General features: G+C 39.1%; 1 long non-coding RNA gene across 1 annotated transcript in view; it reads right to left on the reverse strand.

Annotated features, from left to right (window-relative positions):
• The window catches only part of LOC137975494 (uncharacterized), a 47,569-nt gene that overhangs the window by 25,280 nt on the left and 5,409 nt on the right, over positions 1-16,880 (reverse strand). The window contains exon 2 of the long non-coding RNA XR_011117575.1: positions 1,050-1,124. This is a non-coding gene — a long non-coding RNA (uncharacterized lncRNA). The remainder of the gene's footprint in view (positions 1-1,049; positions 1,125-16,880) is intronic.

A 16,880-nucleotide genomic window follows, 5' to 3' on the forward strand; every position in this document is an offset into this window, starting at 1 on the left:
CTTTCTCCTCCAAGAATGGGATTCAGTGGTAGTGTTTTTAATGAATCATTGACCTAACCCTGAAACGTGTTTTATTGTAATAACAAAGAAAACACTGCGGGAAGGTCGTCGATCGTGCATGTTAGACTAAGTTAATTAATTAAGTAATTAAAAATTGAAATTTTCAATTTAATGAAGAATAAATTCTTCGGATATGGATCAAACGTGGATCATCATGTTCTGATTTGTGAACGTTATTAGAGAGATTTAATATCCCGTTTACGGCATAGGCGTCTTGCTAAAATTTAAGATTTGCCAAAAATCAGAGAAACTTGTCAGTTCATTTAAGCTTTTTGTTTTTTGGGGGGGGGGGGGGGGAGTTATCCACTAGCTGGGGTAAGAGTGTTTTTTTTTATGATGTTTTTTACTAGCACTGACTAGTAGCTTGCCCGATGCCGTTTCAAGTTAAGGCGATGCAAAATCTCATGAGGACCAATAGTTAGCAGAGACGTGACTCTAGGTGACTCTAGGTCATTGTTGGGACCGCCGGTAGAGAGCATATTGTGGTTCAATCCTCAGACAGCGATCTGCTGAAACTGCCGATTACCATTATGTGAACTGTGAGGAGAGCAGAATTGCGGTTGCACATTACCACTGCAAACAGCATTACGTGAGCGTTAAATGGTCAAATGTTTTCTTAATACGACTACGCCCAGCAATAATGACTTCGAAAAGCCGGACACCAAAGGCATTTAAAGGAACCAAGGACTTTTTCCCCCATATTGTACTGTTTGTATTGCGCATGGAGTGAGATTGAGACAGTTTTACTGAAGAACTTTTATTTGGCCTTAAATTTACCTCAGAACGCGGAGATACTTAACTAGTCCCAAACTGGTCCAGTTTTAATTACGGCTAGTCTCTTCCCAGAAAGAACTCCTATATATTTCCACTTATTTAAAGTTCCCTATTATACAGTGGTCTCGCATGCCACGAGATTTCCGTATTCCCAGAACGGAGGGTATGGTAAGCTTTAGAACTTAGAATGGTTAGAGGCGCAACTTTACACTTACCGCTATGTTGACATCATTTTGGTTAAATTAACGATTGGCGTTGAAAAATTGTTCTTCCGTCGATAGAAAAAGTCTCTGTAATAAAAAAATTAAAAATGTGAGAATGGTATTTTTATTATATATGTTATAGAATGGATCATGGTTCAGAGTAAATTCACGTTAGCGGATCACCTCGCATGCATGGGATATTTGGCGTGGGATATATCGGACCCGACCGCACACTTCACTCAAATTGATCCTTCCTCGTTATGGGTACTCCTTATGGATTTGAAACTGCACGCGAGAGGTCAAGTAAGGCGGCGGACGATATATTGATCCATATCAGCACCTTGATTGGGCCATGCCAAAATCCATACTTGATGAAGGACCGCCTGTGGACATGTCTCGACGTTTTCTTCATGTGCACCGGTTCACCCATTGTTTAAGTTTGTTATTTTCATTATTTGAGATCCTTTGCTTCGCTTTTTAAGATGCCACTCAGGTTAACATCCATGCAGCAACTTATATTTTGATTTTGAGAGGTACATCTGTACACTTTATCAGTTAAAATGGTATCAGCATTAAAAGCATTTATTTGCCAATAGAACAACGACATAACAGGCTTCCCTTTTTATCGATTGGTAACGGGATTCAAATACAACTACCCTCGCATGCCGCCCGATTCAAAGGGGGTGCACTCATCAGGCCAAACTTTCATTCATCTATGGAATTAAATAGGTTTTTTAAATGTGGTTTGATATAAAAATTCGCCGCCATCTTGAAACGGAAGGGTAAAAGATGGTAGGAATGCTGAAAGACTAAACCCGGCTTACAAGTATTTAGAAACAATTCTATTCTCCTTCTTCACCAAAGATTTTCCGAGCTATTAACAGAAAATTTGCTTTGAGGCGGCTCAACACACACTAACACATTGAAGAAAAAAAAAAGCCGCCGAAAAAACTTCCGTTTTGTGGTAGCACGATCCTCTATAAAATTGTCCCGATTTCAATATGTAACATATCCAATTTATACTAGCTGTCTTTGCGATTTTTACCAATATCAAAGACATACTTATCTTAGAATGACAGCAAAACTTGTGGTAAGTCTGCATGGTTTAGTAAAGTTATATATGTAAAGCTTAGGAGTCGATTTTTAGGGTTAAATAAGAAATTTCCCTGGTTAAAATAAGCGATAACAGGCCTTAGTTTAAAGTTTCCTACAGTAGCTATAGGGTGCGCAGTCAGTCGAAATGACATTTCGCGTGCCATGGGAGATTAAGCATGGACAAGGGCAACACTTTCAAAAAACAGCAACATGCGTTTCACTCAATTTTTTAATAAGCTGAGGCTGAACGTGACTTTTTTTAAAATTAATATATATATATATTTGGACCTAAAAACGTTCTTAACATGTTGTCAAAGTTGTGTTAGTTGAACTAAGTTTGACTACAAACAAACTGAGTTGTTTTTCCGTGTATCATGAAAGAAGCAAACCACAATGTTCAAAAACGGTTTCTAAATATTTGAGTTCATTGTCCTCTCTTATTTATACCTATACTACTCACAAAAACAAACAAAATAAAGCAAAGGAGAAAAAATAAAGACGTTCTAGACGAAATCTCAGCCGCCTGGGTTATTGTTGTAAGTATGCCCTTAAAAGTTTCGTTACATGATTCCAGCCTAAATGTTTTTAGAAGAAAAGCAGGTTCTTATTCAAGAAAAGAGTGTAATGACAAATGAAATGACTCTGAAAGTGGTGCACATGAATTTGATTACTGAACTTTGGTGCAGTTCTTTGCCTTTAGTAGTTTGCACAAAAACAATGCGACAACTGTTGTGGTGGGCAGTTTTGCGCCGAACGCCAACAAGTCACGATAAATTCAGAATAGTACAACCTCCATCGTTCCCAATTAGCTGAATTACCAGCTACCGCTTTATTAGAAGCATTTGTTATAAAGAAAATATGCATTTCAAAAACAAAAGCAAAAACAAAACATACCGTACAAAACATAAGCTACAAGCTTAAGAGAGTATTCGCAGCCATCGATGTTTCAAGGCGTCTCAAATCCTGCACATAACTATGAAATACTCAGTAATTGTCGTTCTTTTGTATACCGTATATCGCACAATTTCAGAAGTCAAAAAATGTAGCGTGATTCAGAACCAAAGCAAAAAGACCATAAGTAGCTTAGAACAACCAACCGCAATTTTTCGTTGAACAATCCATTTTTCCTGCACAGTTCGAGTCTTCGTTGTTTGGAAAACAATTAGATCATTCAATAAACTGTTATGTCAACTTTTTAAAACTACTGACGAGGAATCAATCAATTTTCAAGCCAATGTTATAAACATTTGATAATAAAAATTAACGGTAAAAAACTACGACGTTTCGAAGTCTCCATGACCTCATTATCAAGTAGAATGTTAAAACTGATGTAAAATTGTAGCTCAGAGATTATATACAAATAAAATGTGATAAACTTCATTAGAATAATGAGCGTTCATTGTTATTGGTGTTTAACGTGTCAGTTCGTGCAGTATATGTTTAAATAAATACTTTTGCACGTATTGAGTCAGACTGCGTGTTTAGCTTTGGTTTTCGTTCGCGAATGAATAACATTTCGTAAATTAGGCAGTCCATTTTCCCGCAACACTTCTTGAGAACAGAAAACATTTCCTCTAGGCTATTGAACGCTACGCCGTGGGCTTCTTTCAGATGCTTGCCAATGACAGAGGCTTTACGCTCTTCTATGCGTTGATGAAGATGGCGTGTGGTATAACCGATATAATCCGCATCGCACGAATCACATTTGAAAATGTAAACAACGCATTGGTGGTTAATTAAAGCGGGCTTCTCTTCTTGTATCTTGAGCTTTTCCTCGATCTTACGACTCGTGAAAACTGGTTGTAGGTCAGTTCCGATTTTCCGGCCAAGATCTTTCAGCTGATGTCTTGCTGTGTCGGCCGATTTTTGGTGTTATTCTGACCGGTTTTGGTGTAGCCGCGTCAGCTTCAGTTGGAATTTCATGACGGCTTTGGATCTTAAAACTCGTGTACCCGGCGATAGCTGAGTTGATAAGTTTCACTGGGTACTTAAGCTTGGTAAACATCCGCTTGAGATGTTGGCATTCCTTCGTAAAGGATTCTTTCGTTGATGACAGGCGGTAAGCTCGGTTCAGCATTGTATTCAGCAGAGATGTTTTGTACCGCTGATCGACATGGCTCTGGTAATGTAAGAGCAGTCCTGTATCAGTTGGTTTACGATATACGCTTGTTGTCAGGTAGCGACCGCTTTTCTCGATCATCATACCGAGGAATGGAAGCTTGTTCTTTTCAGCAATTTCCATTGTAAACTGTATAGCAGGATGGCATTCGTTCAATGTTGCAAGGAAGGCTGTTGCGGCTTGAATATTCGGCATCGTGGCTAATGTGTCGTCGACGTACTTTTTATAGAAACTTGGTAACTTGTTGTTGCGATCCAGTTGTTCTTCAATGGAGCACAGGAAAACGTTTGCCATAAGGGGTCCCAGGGGCGAGCCCATGGCCACACCGTCCACCTGCTCATAAAGTTGGCCGTCGAACTCAAATAGCTGATCTTTGTTTGCTATTTTTAAAAGTTCGGTAAGGCCTGTCTTTGTGAGGTTGAGACCATGCGTTTCATTAAACCAGTTGTATTTAAAGGCTTTCTCAGCGATGATCTCAATAGTCTCGTCGAGTGGCACGGTGGTAAATAAAGCACATATGTCATAGGACACAAGAATGTCATTCGGGTTGAGTGGTGTTTCGCTTATCTCTTCGGCGAAGGAGAAGATATCGCAAATAGTGTGCTGACTTAATGAAAGGTCTGGCGTAGTAGTAATGAACAAGACAGAGTACATCCGTCTACTAAATGATGCTTCCATCAAAGACACAACGAAGTTCACCCCTATCAACACAGAAAGACCGAAAACACGCGCCTGGCGTCCTAAACACTACCATCCCTTACTACAAAAAGAAAAACAGCTCGCGTTCGTCGTCAGAAAAATCCTGCCAAAGCCGATTGCTGACACAGTTTGTCGTAAAGGTTCCCGTCTTGCTCACCTTTATGGTCTTCCAAAAATTCACAAACAGCAACTATCAATGCGACCGATACTCTCATCGACTGGGACCTACAACTTCGCCCTGGCCAAGTGGCTTGAAGAGAAGCTTAAGCCCCTTTCATTAAGTCAGCACACTATTTGCGATATCTTCTCCTTCGCCGAAGAGATAAGCGAAACACCACTCAACCCGAATGACATTCTTGTGTCCTATGACGTATGTGCTTTATTTACCAACGTGCCACTCGACGAAGAACAACTGGATCGCAACAACAAGTTACCAAGTTTCTATAAAAGGTACGTCGACGACACATTAGCCACGATGCCGAATATTCAAGCCGCAACAGCCTTCCTTGCAACATTGAACGAATGCCATCCTGCTATACAGTTCACAATGGAAATTGCTGAAAAGAACAAGCTTCCATTCCTCGGTATGATGATCGAGAAAAGCGGTCGCTACCTGACAACAAGCGTATATCGTAAACCAACTGATACAGGACTGCTCTTACATTACCAGAGCCATTTCGATCAGCGGTACAAAAGATCTCTGCTGAATACAATGCTGAACCGAGCTTACCGCCTGTCATCAACGAAAGAATCCTTTACGAAGGAATGCCAACATCTCAAGCGGATGTTTACCAAGCTTAAGTACCCAGTGAAACTTATCAACTCAGCTATCGCCGGGTACACGAGATTTACGATCCAAAGCCGTCATGAAATTCCAACTGAAGCTGACGCGGCTACACCAAAACCGGTCAGAATAACACCAAAAATCGGCCGACACAGCAAGACATCAGCTGAAAGATCTTGGCCGGAAAATCGGAACTGACCTACAACCAGTTTTCACGAGTCGTAAGATCGAGGAAAAGCTCAAGATACAAGAAGAGAAGCCCGCTTTAATTAACCACCAATGCGTTGTTTACATTTTCAAATGTGATTCGTGCGATGCGGATTATATCGGTTATACCACACGCCATCTTCATCAACGCATAGAAGAGCATAAAGCCTCTGTCATTGGCAAGCATCTGAAAGAAGCCCACGGCGTAGCGTTCAATAGCCTAGAGGAAATGTTTTCTGTTCTCAAGAAGTGTTGCGGGAAAATGGACTGCCTAATTTACGAAATGTTATTCATTCGCGAACGAAAACCAAAGCTAAACACGCAGTCTGACTCAATACGTGCAAAAGTATTTATTTAAACATATACTGCACGAACTGACACGTTAAACACCAATAACAATGAACGCTCATTATTCTAATGAAGTTTATCACATTTTATTTGTATATAATCTCTGAGCTACAATTTTACATCAGTTTTAACATTCTACTTGATAATGAGGTCATGGAGACTTCGAAACGTCGTAGTTTTTTACCGTTAATTTTTATTATCAAATGTTTATAACATTGGCTTGAAAATTGATTGATTCCTCGTCAGTAGTTTTAAAAGTTGACATAACAGTTTATTGAATGATCTAATTGTTTTCCAAACAACCGTTAATTTTTATCATCAAATGTATTTCTAAACGATCTCTGATTAGAAATGTTATAAACAATGACAAATAATGTGAAGTGTTTTTGTGGTTTTTGAAATGATTAGTTTGCCATTATGTTTGAGGAATCCACGATGGTGTTGCCATGCATGCAGGCCTCGCCCAAATAGGTCCCACCAACGCCTTACGTGAGGCACAGAAATGCAGGGTGAACCCATGACCTTATCAGATCTGTATCAACAATCTGTCAAAAAAACCCTGATAAGCCCGGTTTAGAAAGATGTCTGACCAGTGAAGTCAAAGAAAGCAGGTTAACTCTGTAAACAGGAAAGGATCTTTTTTTTTCTGAGTTGCCACAACAGGGGTCAACATGTGAACATTTCTCCTACCCTTACCCAATTCAAATACAAAAGGCACGTGTTCGACTAAGAAAAAGAGAGAAAGTTTTTTGTAGACTAAAAGGAAATTATGGTAGAGATAAAAATGCTACGAAAACATGAGATCATTGACACAGACTGTGACTATAGTCACGTCGGATTATTGCATTCAATGAAATGATCGCCTTGTTGTACTAAATTGAGTTTATGACCTCATGGCAAAATATCAGTTCACAAATGGACCTAGTAGAAAAAAGTTTAACAAGCCATGACAAAATTCTAATCAAATTAACTCTAGCATGGTTAAATAAACGTCGACAACTAACAAAAAATCGGAAGTTGTAAATCTGACAATAACAATTTACCAAAAGGTTGTTTAAACAACTTCCGACAAAATAGTTACGTTATCAGCTGAGGTTATGACGTCAAATGGATGTCTAACTGGACGGGGTATATGGGAAATAGTTTACGCTCTATATGTATATGGTTATTACTCATACTGAGTTAAAAAGCATGAAACACTAAGACCAAAAGTCAACAACCTACACTGGCACCCTGTATTTACAATTCCGTTGTATAAACTTGACTGTGAGAAAACTTAATTAGTTGAATAGACAAGATTACTGAAAAGTGAATTGAGCTCGGAACAAATAAAATTATGAACAGACCAAAAACTGACTTGAGAAAACAGGAACTTGAGTCAAGCAGGTGAACACGTACATCGTACAATTTGACGTCACTCTAGAGATTTCATCAATGTATGGGATCCTGTCCACAGAGATGGTCAATTGATAGAACGTTTGTAAGATCCCTGACTCGCCTACAATTTATAGCGAGCTTCCGTCGAAGGAAGAAAAAGCCAGTTGTAGAAAATTAAAAGGACAATTTGCGCCAGTTTGATGAGTCAGCCGCATGATAACCTACTCCGGAAAACCTTTTCGCTGTCATGATTTCACACGAACATACTTGGAGCTTTCAGTCTAGCAGGACAAAGCGAACATCGATCAATACGACAGCTTACTTGTAAGATTTTAAAGAGACACTAGTAGTCAACTTCATTTTCATACTTTCAGGTTAATTTTTTCAATTATATTTCCTCGCGTGAAGAGAGTGGGATATCAAAGGGGAATTAATTAGGGGAAGGTAGGTTCACGATTATATTAACGTGACGCTTAGGGAAGTTAAAGCTAAAGCTAACACGGGCGGTCACGGGCGGTCTTACACCAACCCCCTTCTAACAGTATGCCGAATCGCTGGCGCCAACAGCTAAATTAGAAATTACTAATATCACCCTACAAACTTAACGATTCTTAAACCGGATACACAAAGGATATCGTTTCCATGATTTAAAATTATTTCCCTGTTTTAAGAATTGAACTTTCTTAACTTTGCCTCTAAAGGTTTCATTGGAAAAGGTCTTCTTAAAAATATTACATGTTAAAACTATTTAGGATGAATCAAAGAATGGATATGGATACCCAGTAAAAATGCAAGAATGTGATTTTCCCAAAGGCTCTGGGGCTTTGAGTTTGGTCTGTGGTATAAATAAATACTTTGTGCTTTGCATTGTATGTCTGAATTGGTCTTTTTTTTACTGAGCGAAACGTTTTCTCAAAAACTGTCGCTCATTCAATTTGAATAACGAGCATTCAGGTACCTGAGCGAAGAAATCACATCGAACTGCATTAAAGAACATTTCGGGTATCACCTCAAGTTTTAACATGAAATTCTAATGCTTTAGTACGCCTACTCCATTAATTTGATTAAATTGGATAAAAATAACGAAAATCAAACTGGCAAAGACCGCCAACGCACATTCGGTGCGGAGAACAAGCCGATAGGAGCCACACCCACTAGCGAAGAACCTGGTCCCAAAGCAATGTCTCAAATGTAATCGGCATGTTAAATGTGGTTTGATGCTCAGTCAACTAAGTGTAATTGATAAGCAGCGAAAGTATTACAAATATTAAGTGTTGATGTTGTAGGACAGCGCAGAGAGAGGGTTTTCCGCGTCCTTCTGAAAGGGCCTTTTGCGGAGAGAGGAAAAAACACACCGACACATTTTCCGATACATTTTATTGAAAAAACTGGGGCCGAATAGCAAATCAATTTCCGATTTGAGTGAACGTTCCGCTATAAGAACTGCCCGAACTTTGCAATTGTTGTACATAAGTGTCCTAGCATTGTCCACGTGGGAACTCCTGTTTTAGACACTGAATTAAACTCTCTAACTCTTGTCGAAGTTCTGCAAGCATGGCAACAAAGATTCTGGTAAGTGATTTCACTGAGCATCAATTAAATCCTGTTAAATGTACAGATTAAAAGCCTTAAGCTAAGCATCGACAAAAAGATCGTTAAAAGCTCATTAATTTTGAGAGTCCATGTAATGGAATCTTCAAACACAAAGTAAGCAATTGGTGTTGATTGATTCAACCGGTAATGCCGAAGGTATCTCGAATTCGAATGTAGATGGGCGAGAATACGTTTTCCATATGAATCTTAAGTTTCAGATAGAAACACACAATTTTAAATTTACAAAACATGTTTCGGATGATCGACATCCATCGTCAGTTGTGAATACAAGTGAACCGCTAGTCGGTGTTATATAAAGATAGCTAATAACATGCATGAGTACTGATTATATAACAACGTGAATGTGAGGTAATAGAAAATACAATGATAAGAACACAATGGGTATTGGACGAGGAAAAGTTGCATGTTAGAAGACTTAAGTGTTCTTTCAAAACCGAGCTTTACTTTAGAATCAGTGAATACTCTAAGATTTTGCCTCGGGGACAGTTTCGTAACCGAACAGGTCAATTGTATCTTTTTGTGAACTCTAACCTGGCAGGACTTCAGTTGGTCTTTTCCCAGGATCCTTTCCATTGATTAAAGAATTTACTTCCTCGAACACTTTGGCTTAATCGCGGAACCACTGGTTTGCCATTCCCTGGTAAATACCGTGGTTTATCATGTTCAGTGTTCTTGCTATGGTAGGCAAAGACAGTTGACACGGAAATGTTACTAGCCGATTCACGTTTACAATGTACTCTCTTTATTATACCTTTGTTGCACGAGTTATTCGATTCTATAACTTGAGAACGTCTTCAAATTATGTGTATACGCACTCTGTAGGTGCAAATTATACGCCTCTCTTTAGTGAAAATCGTCGTTGTTTGGTATTTAACGTCCTCCGGCTGCTAGAGGTCAAGGAGAGAAAGAAAGCTAAGAAATTAGAAGAATTTAAACTAGCGAATTACGCTTTCCGGAAATGGCATTTTTCTAGTTTTGGTCAACAAAGTTTTGAAGAATGTTGATTTTTGCAACTTAGCGGGTCTTAAATCAGGAAGAGCTTCTCAACGTTTAATTGGCCTGATAAGGAGAAATTGTTAAGACCGGAGTGTTTTGTCAGACATCACTCAATTACAATTTGATTCGCTCTCCCAGGGGTTGGTGTATGTAATCGCTAACACCTTGTTATCGCAGACAGTTTAGTCATCGGGAGATTAATTAAAATCCAAAGAAAAATCTTCGTTCCCCTTAACGTGGAAGTATTTAATAGGCAGTAATATCTCTATTCCATTGGCGTGTCCGTCTCACAGCTTTGTCCGCCATTTTTCAGCAAACGCCACCCGCGAGACGGAAATCAATTAGCCAAGTATGTTTTTTCCGCCAGTTAATCTTTTTGTGAACACGAGCCAGAACATTAAAACTGTACTTCAAACCCTTACAATAAATAAAAAGCTTGAAATTTAGCAAGATGAGAAAAATGGAAGACAACACGGATATTTAAGTAGCAAAAAGAGAACTGATTGACTATTGAAATTCGAGACAAAGATGGTCATGTCTTTGAGCACAACTTGAGAACAAAATTTGCTTTAATATTCGCGAAGATTCTAGTGTCACAATGACGATACCCTAAGGAAGATCCAGGCAGTTGGTTTTATATTATATTTTAAAAATGGATCCACTAGTGTACTTCTGTTATATTTACTTCTCTAATTTAAAACTATTAATGTGCACGATACCAATCGCGAATTCTGCGATTGAAATCTATCATCCTTGGACTACCTATTTTTGGAGAAGCGTTTAACCTTGACCCATTCAATGTCTATTTGGAATCAAGTTATAAATTTTGAAACAGTAAACTGATATTCCTGTTTATTCTAGCGGTGCACGGCCGTTTTCGCGCAAAAGGGGAGCCTAAGTGCAAAGTTAGAAGCTACGCTATCTTTCCCATGTCGCTCAGTATGAAATGTTTGTTAGTGTGCCGAAATTTTGTTTTTAGAAGAATCTCTTATTTACGTCACTTTAAACCTTATCTTCCTCGTCTGAGTCTTGCTACTTGTCAAATCAGTGTCGTGCCAAGCCTTATCTCGAACGAGCTTATAATTCCGTCGGTAGCTAAGTGAGTACAAAATATAGCAAAGCAAAACTGTGCTTATACAACCTTTTTTCTGTCTTAAAATACACCCGCGTGCATTATTTTACGGAATAAAGTATTTTACTGCACTCTATTTCAGCTAGTGTACAAATTAATTAAAAAGATGCAAAGGACATGCACAAAGAAAAATCGTTTGATGAAGAAAAACACTTTGATTTCATATCCCCAGTTCATATATGATCCATTTCATGTATCATTTCATCACAAAGCAAAAGCTGAGAATAATTAAATCGGGGAGCAGCGATGGAGCAGAAGGTGAAGCACTCGCCTCCCACCACTGTAGCAGGGTTCGATTTCCAGTCTTGACGTCACGTGTGGGTTGAATCTGTTGGTTCTCTAGATCTTCTCTGCTCTGAAAGGTTTTTATCTGGGTAAACCGGTTTCCCCTCTCCACTAAAGCAACATATGATTTGAATTGATTTCAGATTTCTGTACAGTTACTCCAATTAGTGGTTCAGCGTTAATTATATACAGTGCATTATTATTAAATCAGTTCTATTATTAAATCAGTTCGGAGCTACGAGCAAAGCGGGGTCCAACTAAAATCATTGAATCGTGTGCAGTAGTTGGTAGTCCTCGCACAAGGTGTGTGACCACACCTAGCACCCTAAAAAAAAAAGAAAAAAATAAAAAGGCGGAATATTCAACCAATGATGATTGAGAGGAGGATTTAACCGAACTCCCCCCACGGAACGATTTCCTTTCATTTACTGAAACTCCCCAGGACAAGTATGCTTGCAATTTAATTTTGTTGAAATAAGTCCCACAGAACTCATTGGAATAGACGATTTCTTTAATGTAGCCCATCTGTATACTAACTAAGAGAAAAGCTCTAATTGTGAAGAAGGCAGCGGAAGAGCTAGGAAAGGGACACTGGCGTAGTTCTGAGAGAAAAAAAAAAAGTTCTGAGAGCTGTCATTGGTATCATCAAAAATTCGTCCTACCAAGTCCTTCATGTTGAGTTTTTTTTTTTTTAAGAGAATCTCATCACCGGGTGGGGGCAGATGATACCATCACGTTTCTCAATGATACGCACTATAAAAATGTCTGGTTCTCAGACGCAAAAAAAAGGGTTTGGGTTTTCCTGATAGGCTCAATGTTTTCCCTAATAAAGTTGACGAAAACATTCTGAGGTCTGAGACAATTAAAGTTAACTTGGTGCCTGGTTGTTAGGTCCCTCTATTTCTGAATCTTAATATAGTTTCAATATTAGAGTTGTCTTTTTGTAGTACCTCTGACAGGAACGTACAGCTTAAAGAGCTTTAACAATGAAATGTGGGTGTGAAAACGTACTATATTATATTTTATTATATAAACACCAATGAAAGACCAAGTGAGCTTTCGCGCGAAAACATGATATCTTCACACGTGAAGATAACATGTTACCTTCGCACATGAAAGATCACTGTTGCAATGGTTGCATACGCCTTTCGATGCTTTCCTGAAATGTTATAATATTTCATTGGTGTTTATACAATAAATAGAATATTACATGGCCGATCGCTCACAAATGCTATGTCTCTTCCTTTAAACTCTTCCATCTCGTCCAAACATGTGTTTATAGCTGTTAACGACTTTGGCGGCCGAAAGTAAAAACACTTCCGGTTCAATTTTGCCCACCCCACCCAGTCAAATTCTTTACTCCCCGGACACAGAAAATAGTTAGCTGCCGCGGATTTGCCCGGGGAGGGGAGGTACTTCCAGGGGAGTGGATGTTGAAGTTTCGATTTGATTGGCGCATTAGACTAGAACCCAAGATGCAATTGAATCTTCGAATGTAGGTTATTGCTGAGGAATCGTATCATATGCAGTTAAACTAGTTTTCGCTGCACTGGCTTGTTCGAAACAACTGCCATTCTAAAGTGATTCAGAAATAATTAACCTAGTATCTTTTCTCTCACTGTTCATTTTTCAGAGTCTCCTATTTGCTGCAGGATTCTTTTGGAGTTCTGTCAGAACAAAATGCTCTCAATCCAAGTGCAAGTTTAGATCGATTAACCGATTTCACAACAATAAAACTCACTCTTTATTGAAAGTACAAGTGGATTCTGGAAGCCATGGCATTGCCTTTGTAGGAGGAAAAAATGAAAATAACCTTACAGGTTAAGTACTAACACACTTTACAAAATTTGTTTGCACAAAAGAAAGAAGACTCTGGGCTTACTGATAAATGTAATGATACACGACCACATATTTCAGCATCTTAATAATAAAAGGTGGGGAGGCAGGAGAGTCTCTGGTGACGGGGGGTGTTCGGGCCATTTTTCCTTAGGGGGGAAGAGGCAGCGTTGCTTTTGGCAACCCCGCGTTTTTCTGGCGGGAAATCATATTAGTGACGAGCAACGGGCTAAAGAGCAGGAAAGAGCACAAGAGAATAGGCGGCGAAATGCGAGAAATTTAAGCGAGAAAGCCTCGAGAGAAGCCGAGGAGGAAGAGGAACAGAATATTTCAATTAAAATCACCGTAAAATAGAGCGAGAAACTTATATACAACGGTTAGCTTTCAAGTCATGTTTTCCTTCTTAATATATGCCTCGCTGCCTCACATATTTTGTAAAACTCGCTAAAAAACGAAGAAGGCCTGAAAACGTTTGCAATTCCTTGTTGACAGAGACATATTTCAACAATCACATTTATAAGGTTTTTGTGTGAAATGGATGTCAAGTCGTGAGCTGCTTTGTTTGACTGTGAAACTGCAGTCAAGTAAGCGAATTTACTACGCCTTAGGTTGACTTCTTAAGCAGTAAGACTTTTGCTGTTGTTCTAGACTGAAGAGAGAGGGAGTAAAGACTGTCAGTCAAACGAAGAATGTTGTGAAAGAGATTACTGTGCATTTAATTTCAGTATTAGTTGTTGATTAAAATTGTTGCAGTTATTGTTTGCAAGGCTTGTTTGTTTACTGCCGTCAGCAAAGAGGTGTTAGATTTGTTTGATCACTGTAGACTGTATACACTGAGGAATGACCATTAACTTTGTACTTTATGCAGAATCATGATTATTTCCATATACGCTATATATTTGCTTGGCTATTTTTTAAAAACGGGAGCTCCGCTTTTAGGCTTGGCTAAATCTATATATTATTCTTTTTTAATGGATTTGTAGCTCAACGAACTCAAAACAAAAGGCAGTAGAAACGTTTGATGCAAATGGATAGGACAGGGATATGAAAAGTGTGCTTCAAATTCAAACCGGGAACTCAGTTTTCAAAACACCCAAATTTATCTTTCAGTTTATTCGTTTGTTTCACAGAATTCCTTGTGACGCGCTGCCCCAGCGAACCAACCTTATTCGGTTTAGATTATACCATACAATGGAGTCTACGCCCAAGTTTTACACTGGCAGAGAAATCAGGGAAAGTTGTACTCGAGGTTAGTCTATCCAAGTCATGATCCTATAAGAAAGTATTGACGCAGTTGCAGTAATCATCATACATTTATTTACCCTCGGATTTTAGAGTCGCTTGGTGTAGCTAGTATCTTCGAGCGTTTACCTGCACAACTAGAGTGAATTAAATAAGAGTGTTGTTATGGCATGGGTGGGCTCTGTCACCAATGAGTCTATTTTTAGAATAAGGGTTCCCGCGAAAAACAGTTGTCATGTCCCTAAAAAAAAACATGGCAGAAGCAGTCATGCGTGGCATGGCTTCTTTTGATTGATTAAAATTGGGGGCCCTTTATTTCCTTCGCGCGCAAAGGGTATCTAGAAATAAATCCATTAGTGATTGTGCTGGGGCAAGACCGCAAAGTGATCGATCAACACTCTTAATTCACTCTTGCCGCCCAACCATGATATACCACAGAAAAAAGAACACAACACCGGGAAATCCATACCTTACTAATTTTGCAAATAGTGCGAGGGTTATTTTACGTCCCACAGGGTTTGGAACATTGATCGCAGAGGTTGTGAGGCAGGGAATACGGTTCATCGTCTTAACCGGCTGAGAAGACTAGAGAGTCTAACCATTCGCCAATGTCATTACAAAGGCAGCACTTTCACCTCAGTTACTTAAAGACCCTGAGTATTGGTCCGGCCGGAGATTTTGATCCTGTGATCTCCCGAATAGTCGCCCGATGCTCGAACCACTGTGAAAACCGATCGGTGGTTGAACGGCAATGCTAGGTGTATGGGGAACTGGCACCAGTAATTTCAATGCCACTGCCACTGCCGATGCTCCTGCAACGGCTTGTTCTTGTTACTACGTCTTCCTCGGCCATTGCTACTGCCACTACCCCTGTACATCTGCCACTTCCAATACCTCTGCTTCCGAAACTACCACCGTCATTATTTAACAGTCATTTCTGTTGTTATAATCTTTCTTTTCGTTGATTGTGTTTCATTGACCCTGAAAAGCGCCTATAAGGAGTGGTTAATTAAGCATATTTTGTGTTACTGCTACAACTGGCTTGAAAGCTCCTTTCAACTCATTTTGTTGTATTTTTCTCCTTTTTTTCCTCTAAAGGCAACCAACATTACAAACGACAGCCATCGGTTTCATTATCGGCTTTTGCATCGTTCTAGGCAGGAGGCGATTAATATTTTCACCTTAAGATCAAAGTCTAAGGTGAATAGATTCCTAATGGCCCACGGTGACGGTCAGTTAAACCTGACAACACGAAGGGATCCAAGGGCACAACTCAAAATGACCTGCGTACGACTTCGGTGAGTGAGGTCTCAAAGCAAGCAGGGAAAGCGCAAATGGAATGTGGAATGGTTGTCCCGTTGTACTTAACGGGCTCACGCTTAATTGACTAGGCAGAAAACAATAGCAATAGCAACTGAGTACAGTGTCATCTCCTTTCGCTTGGAGTATCTTTGCTCTTTATACGGATAAGAATTAAAAAGTAACAATATGACTGAAACGGGCCTGTGAACAAAAGAGAATTTTATTTTATCTATTTATCCGTAAGAAACTTGGGTCTGCCTTATTTAGGAATTCATTATTTTTAGTAAGACTATTTAAGGTTGTCCATAATTTTGTTAACGAGTTACTATTTATACAAAGAAAAGAAATGTAAATCGTTCATAATTATTTACAGACGGTTTCCAGAACTTGATATATAATTTATCAGCTGTATGCTTGCTTAGTATATTCTACATGTGCTACATTGAAATAAATAAATAAATTTAGTAGTTAGGCCTCAGTATATATAATAGGCATTTTAGCAAATTTCAGCACTGATATCGTTAGCGCTAACGCTCAATATTGAAGGATGCTTTTAATGGAGACCATACTTCAATAGAGCCGGATGATTCATTTTATTAAATACAGAAGAATTCATCAAGGGCATTGATCGTTAAACATCATAAATCATAATTGGGAAGGCAAAGAACTGTCATGGGGGCTATCAGACCCTGCAATGGGACTGTCTAGCAAGAGTAGCCCTTAATACGTATTCAAAGTTGGGTGCTATGGCCCGAAATTGTATTAGATGTTTGAATCAACCTACCAACCTTGGTTCCAAGTTTTAAA

The sequence above is a fragment of the Montipora foliosa genome, chromosome 1 (genome assembly GCF_036669935.1).
Source record: "Montipora foliosa isolate CH-2021 chromosome 1, ASM3666993v2, whole genome shotgun sequence".
Lineage (NCBI taxonomy): Eukaryota > Metazoa > Cnidaria > Anthozoa > Scleractinia > Acroporidae > Montipora > Montipora foliosa.